Raw genomic sequence first — 7,337 nt, 5'->3', positions numbered from 1 at the left:
CACAGTGACCTTCTGGAGCCCCTGGAATCAGTATCAGTTCAGAGCCAGTGTCCAGTAGTCCCTGAAATGTCTGATCATTGTCCTTTCCCCAGTGTACAGTCACTCAGGCAAAAAGCCGCAGGTCCCTCTGGAGAAGGATGGGAGAAAGACTGCCTGTGTAAGTTTTGGGGCATCGGAGTCCTTCCCCAAGGGGACCTGGCCTCCCCCTTATTCAAAGGCTTCTGGGTCTGATAATGGACTCCTAGAGTTCACCAGACTTCACCATTATCCCCCACTCTGTAAATCTGGAAACTGATTGAGGAATTGTGATTCCCTGTTATGGTGATTTGAAGTAGGTCTCTGTTCATTTGCCTTTAAAATTTTTCAATTGTATAAATCTAAAAAAAATGTTGTAGACTTCACATCTCTGTCACTTTTGGAAACACTGTGGCTCGTCAGCCAGTGCTACAGGTCTGCGTGTGTCAGATTATTCTGGTCACTGTTCTGCTTCTGCTGTCCATTATGGACATCTGCCTTAGACGGTCAAGTGCTGCCGCTTGACCTCTGCCACTCTGGGATCCAATCCAGCCTGATGCCCTTGAATTTCCTATTTGAGTAATTGTGGTCCCCACCAGAAGTCTGGCATGCAGAGAAGAGCAATGGCAGGGCTCTTCAGGGAGGCTGGTGCTCCCCCCACGAATCTGTTTCTCAAGGTGCTAGTGGAGGGTATGTATTCAGAATTATCTCGGTGTGGACGATTAGGTTTAACATGACAGCTCCCCTCCAGCATCCCCATTTCCCCAAGCCTCTGAGACCCTCATCAAAAGTAGACCGCGGCATAGCAGGCATCTCTAACTCATTCACAGCAGGCCGTCTCTTGATCTGCTTGTGCCAGCCAGCCAAATAAGCTATTCACACTGTTCTTTACTCCATGAGCTATAACATTAAGTTCAGATTCCATCTTTAATGGGCCCATATCAACAAACTCAGCCTGATCCTGGTGGATGTTTTTGCCACCATTATCCCCCACTCGTAAAATCCATTCTGGCACTTGCTGTTTAGGCCTCTGCCTATAAGAGTTAGAAAACTCGGAAGTTCTTAGAGCACAGCTGACCTCCTCGTGGGTCACACCATGCACCTCACCCCAGAAGCCTTCTGCGATTGAAGCCTGGTTGTGGGCATAGAGGCAGAAGTGAGTGGTAAGGAAGGGTCCAGAGGAGGGTCGGTCGCATTAGCCTGCCAGGTTAATGCAGGACTGGTTTGCTCTGGTATGCTAGGAGATGCCAACGCCACGGGGGGGGGGGGTGACACCTCTGCCACCGTGCGTGGGGAACTCCCTTCCTTGGGCAACGTAGTCCATCAGCATCTAGACCCTCCACAGGCTTGGCTGTCAGGACCCTCTCCACGTCTCCACCCCAGTTTGTGGGGTCCCATTCTTTTCCACTCCGTGCCCTCACCTTTGCTTCTGACAGCCTTCGAGCTGAGCATTAAACTCACTCGCAGCATAGCCAATTGAGTGGAGAGAGACTATGCAGTCTCCACCTCGTGACTGAAGGAGAGGACCTTTTCTTTCAGGTCACACAGAAGCTGTTAGATTTGGAGCTGGGAATTTGAATCTCTGAGCTTCTTATTTTCCTTTACTAATTTATCCTCACAACAAGAAGACATCAGGCTTGCTACGGATGTTTTGAGCTCATTGTTTTCTTTCTCTCTAGTTGGTCCAGAGAGGCTAAGACCAACCAACCAGTGACATGTTTCATACTCTGCCAAAAAGTTCAAACTTCCATGTACAGTCACTGGATTCCTTGTGTCACAAGTGGTGAATTAGGACAATCACATGGATCTACGTAGTATAATAGTTTGAGCAGTTTGTGCGAAGGGACATCAGTATTCTCCACAGCATCAGGAGAGACTACCTGGTGTCTTTTGGTCTCATCAAATTAACAAACTGACTCCAGAAGCCCCTAAAGCCACTAAAGAATTTCCTCATTGTAATTCTGGTTCCTTAGAGCCACTCACGGTTCCAAAATCTGTACCAGTGTTTTTCTAGAGAAAGAGACATAACACCAGACACACAAAAGTATAAGAAACTGCAAGCTCGGCTTACCATGGTCACCACAGAGTGGGGTAAGGAAGCATGCAGAGGGCGAAGGATTCAGTGCCAGGCCTGGTGCTCACGGCATTGTCACATGCGAGTCCATATCAGGAGGCCGATGGGTCTGCGATGGACGGCGGAGGGATCCTCAGCAGAGGCTGAAGAGCCTGCCCTGGAAGCCAGGAGCTGACGTCCAAACAGAAGGCAGACTGAGCTCCTCTGAAGAACAGAAGCAGGTCCACCCTTCCTGTCTCCCCTTCACACTGTCCAGTGATGAGCCTGAGGTGCAGAGCTGCTGGGCTGACGGGCTGAGCCTCTGGGCTGCTCAAGCTGACAGGATCTGCCAATCATTACGCTTCCGGTCGCTTGTCCTTCTCCCCCAGGCAAGCAAGTGAACTAGAAGTTTCTTCCCCAAGTGAGTCATAGAAACCAGAGCTCCTTTTCCCCCCACACCAGGCAGAAAACTTACTCCAGCTTCCCCTGCCTTCTGTGCAGAAACTGGCCATAAAGACATTCCGGCCCGATACTCAGTCAGAAGACATGCTATAACAGAGGGTCCAAAAGGAACCTGAACAGAGAGGGCCAGCCACTTTTCCCACGCCATCTGTTTCCATCCTGTCATAGTCTCCTTATCCCATCATGTTTGCATAGAGGCGCACCGGCCTCATCGGACCTAAGTGGACCATGGACCACTCACCTTGGGTCTTCACACCTTCAGCCTGAAGTTCTGGGGTGATATCAAACTGCGATGGAATAAAAATATTCTGTTAATCAACTGTCAGTTTATTTCATCAGGAGCAAATATAAAACCTGTAACTGAAAACCTGTAAGTCTGGTGGGTGGGGCAGGCCTGTAAATCCAGCACTTAGGGAAGCTGAAGCAGGAGAATCACATGTTCAAGCTCCCCCAGGACAACTTAGGAAGACTGTTCAAAATTCTGAAGAGGATTAGAGGCATAGCTCAGCAGTAGAGCTTCTCTGGGTTCAGTCCCCCGTAGTGGAAAGAAAATCAAACCTGCACAGAGATGCTATGAACTGTGCTACACAGGTCTGGGATGGGAATGTATTTATTTATTTATTTCTGTATTTAGTACAGAGTCTACAGGGTCTCACTACAGATCAGACTCGTAGTGGTCCTATTTTCAGCCTCCAAGTGCTGGGATTACAAGCTCACACCACAACAACCAGTCTTAGTTGCCATCTCAGCATGCTCTAGGGGCAGAGCCAGCACGGCTTGTGGTGCCGGGGATCGAACCCCGGATGCTGCATTCTGCCTAAGCAGGCAATTTAGTCCACTGAGCTACCTGGCTGGCCTGGAGGGGACATTTAAGTAGTTCACTGAAGGGTGTGCAACTGCTCCAGAAGGTCCTCTGTCCTGGAAGGCGGTGAACCATGTTCTTCCATGCAGCTGGCGGTGTCCAAGTGAGCCCCAGGGCAACAGAGAAAGGTGTGTGGAGACCAGAGGCATCCGGATTGCATGCAGGTACATGTGTTTGCCCTAACAGAAGTGGGCTCCTAGCTGCATGCTGTTCTGAATGATGCTTTTATTTTTTAACTCTCCCGATGAGGTTGCAAATGTGGTCCTGTCACCAAGCGCCACCTGTCGCATGAAACGCTTGCTTAGCTATCTCTGTTAGAGGACTAAAATCAGGAGCTGACAGTGACAGGGCATTTGCTTTTTGCCAGGCACTGTGGTGATTGTGTTCCAGGCTTTTGGCTGGATAAATAAGTCCAGGGTCTCCAAGGCTTCGTTTGTTGGGAGGTATCTGGAAAGTAGAAGCTGAATCCAACTGTAGTGCTCAGAGCTGGGGTCCTCAGGAAGACTTAGGAGACCTTCAGCCGCTGAGAATAAAAGCCCTCAGAGCATAATAAGGGTCCCAGAGACACACCCCTTTTCTACTGTAAATTCTCACTGTAGCATAATAGAGCTGGCTGTGCTGAGATCCTGAGGGGTGCAGGAAGCAAGACATGCATTTGCTCATTTGGTACAATAGGAGGTGAGGCATGTACGTGCATGTGTACTGACACAGCAAAGCAGGGTGTAGACCTACATGATGCCCTGGGGAGCAGTTTTTGTGTATGTTTACCTGGACACCGCAGAGGGTATGAGACACAGCACTCTAGACACTTTTATTACTTACTTACTTACTAATTGGTAGATTGTCTTTTTGAGACAGGGTTTTGCTATGCAGCCCAGGCTGGGCTTGAACTCACTTTGTAGCCCAGGTGGGCCTCAGACTTGCAGGCGTTCTCCTGCATCAGCCTCCCCAGGCCTGGAATTACAGGCAGGTGCCAACATGCCTGGCTAACATTTGATTTTTGTTGTTGTTGGGTGTTTTTTTTGTTTTTTTTTTAAGTTTTCTTTTGATTTTGCTGGTAGAAGTAGCCAAATTCAGTACAATAGTACAATGGCACATGAAAAACAAGATTTGCAAGTTTTGGAGGAGGTCAAGAGTGAATCATCTGATGACTTGTGCAGGGATGAGGAGGAGGATCTATCCTGGTAAAACACAGGCTTTCCTGGCAGAAGAGTGATGGGGTGGGCAGTAACGATGATGTCTGTGACACTGGCCACGTGAGCCAAGTTCCCGTGACAGTGACGTGGAGCAAGGATCCCCGATACAGACACAGGGAATGCTGGCCTGCTTGATTCAGATGACCAAGAAAACAGCATCGTGAGTACATACTGGACCAGTGGTCCAAAATTTGCAAAGTGGTCACACAACCTACTGGAACGGTCCAGTGTTAGAACCGGGCCCAACAATATAGCGAGGGTCTTGGCAGGGGTGAAACGTAGCGGACAGAATGCCAGCACAGCCACTCCGTGTTGGGAACTGTAACAAGCGAAATGCTTCCAGATGCTGCGAAACACACAAAGGCTGAAGTGCAAGAGGGGCACTCTGTGTGCACCAGCAGCCATGTGCAAACGTGCATTCGTTGTGACAGCTCACTAGCTGAACTAGGCGTTCATAGCTCAGCTGTGCTCAGCAGGGCTTTCTTACGGTGATCGCAGGAATGTAGATGGCTTATTGAAAACTGGTAAGTCAGAATATGGCATAAAAACGAATGACCTTCTAGGTAAACGCGCTTACTATTTGTACAGTAAGACAGCAAACAGCGTTGTGGTCAGACTTGCTGCTCCTGTCTCCCATACTAATTGCGATGCGACGCTGGACTACTGGTCTACCGGTTTCCAATTGATGTCACATTTGCCAACAGAGCACAAGGTGAGCAGCACGGGAACTGTCCACAGGAACAAAGCAGAAATTCCAAATGAAATGCTGCAATCTCGGAACAGAGAGCTGTACGGTACAATCCTTGGATTTCAGAAAGATTTAGATTGGCCTCCTCTAGCGCACAGAAAACCAGCTGCTAACTGCTGAGGCCAACATTTCAGCACAAGGGACTGCTGATAGGGAAACAGCGACAGAACAGAAGCCTGAGACGGAAACTTCCTACAACCAAACCAAAGGTAGAGTGGGTGTTGTTGATGAGTTCTGCAGCGACTAGCATGTTATGCGAAACACAAAGCCCTGGCCAGTGGTTGATCCTAAGCTTGCGTGGCAAAGATGTTTTGATAGTTTGCAAAGAAAATAACAAGTACAGAATACCACGGGGAAATTTTCTTAGAGGACTGGATGTGGAACTCATAGGAGATCTTTTACAGTACAGGGAAAATAAAATGTTTCTGTCCAAGGAATTACAAAAAAATAAAAAATAAAAAATAAAAATAAATCCTATGGTTCTGGCTGGAGTTGCCAGAGTTCTGGAGTTCTGGAAAGCCACAGAACTTTCTTCTGCATGTGGCCAGAGATGGCTGGTGTTTCTAGAAGATAACTCCTTGCAGCCCCAGGAAGCACGTGGGGTTCTCTTAGGTCACCCCTCAGTTTCCCACAGCATTCTGCAGACTTACATCACTTGGTAGCTGTACCCCACCCCCAGCTCTCTCTGTCTCTGCTCATTTCAGCCACTGTGCATCCTGCACCTGCTAGGCCTGGTCAGGCACAAAGCAGCCCTTGGTGGGGAGAGGGAACTGTGTCCAGAGCTGCCCCCGCCCCTCGAGCTAGAGGCACTTTGCCAGCAGAACACAAATCCAGGCAGGCCAGGGCTTCAGTCCACTGCTTTACCCAGCATTCCTCCAGGGACTTGGCCTCTTTGCTGGTACCCACAGCCCTGCCGACTGGGTTTCTATGGTGACTTAGCCTTGGAGGTGACTCTACACTGGTCATCTTATGCAAAGCCAGGCAGCTGCCAGCCAGGGGCGGGAACAGCACAGAAACCACAGTCACTGGGCTATCTAGTGTTTGGGGGGAAACTGTTTCTAAGTGACATTCAAAATAACTTTGACAAAAGTAACCCACGGTCTTGTTGAAATTCAGAAAAGGACAAAAAAGAAAAAAAAATCGCCAAGTGAATCTCCACTGACATCTTGGCAAAGGAAACTGGTCTTCATATTTTTAAATCTGAAATTTATTACAGTCATGTTCATTGTAAATTTTAAAAATCCTAAATTAACTAAAAGGGAAATTCTGTCCTGCAGCAGGGTCCTCCTTCACCAGTGAACCCCACACACAGCTCAGAAGCAGCTCCTACGAAACAGTCTGGCCTGGACCTTTCCAGATCTTTTCTTATTTGACTGTAGGCAAATGGAATCGATATTTCCGTGGGCCCTACACTCACGGAAGACTTTGCTCCCCACTTTTGGATATGGTGGAGTCATACTACCTAAAAGACAATATAGCCGGCCAAATAGCTCAGCGGATTAAAGCACCTGCAAGGAGGCACAGGGTCCTGGAGTTTAATCCCTGGGCCTGCTGTGCTGGCCCCACCCCGAAAGCACATTGAGAGGACAATTGAGACTGGGCCTGGTGGCACACGCCTGTAATTCCAGCTCTTGGGAGGCTGTAAAGAGGCAGATCACTATGAGTCCGATCTAGTAGTGAGACCCTGAACACCCTGTAGACCCATCCCTAAAATTAAAAAAAAAAAAAAAAGCAGAGGACCAGCCAGGTAGCTCAGCAGATTAAAGCACCTCTACGGGCAGACACAGGGACCAAGTTTAATCTCCAATGTGCAGTGCTGGCCCTGCCCATGGGGTGCCCTGAGACATGACTGATACTGGCTGGGTTGGCAGTGCACCTGTAATCCCTGCACTTGGGAGGCTGAACACAGGAGGATTACTATGGGTCCGATCTGAGTAGTAGGACCCTGTACTAAAGAAGAAGAAAGGAGGAGGAGGAGGAGGAGGAGGAGAGGGAGGAGGA

Source organism: Octodon degus, unplaced genomic scaffold (assembly GCF_000260255.1).
Source record: "Octodon degus isolate 3935 unplaced genomic scaffold, OctDeg1.0 scaffold00001, whole genome shotgun sequence".
Classification (NCBI taxonomy): Eukaryota; Metazoa; Chordata; class Mammalia; order Rodentia; family Octodontidae; genus Octodon; species Octodon degus.
The sequence above is the reverse complement of the archived record's forward strand: the minus strand, read 5'-3'. Positions refer to the sequence as shown.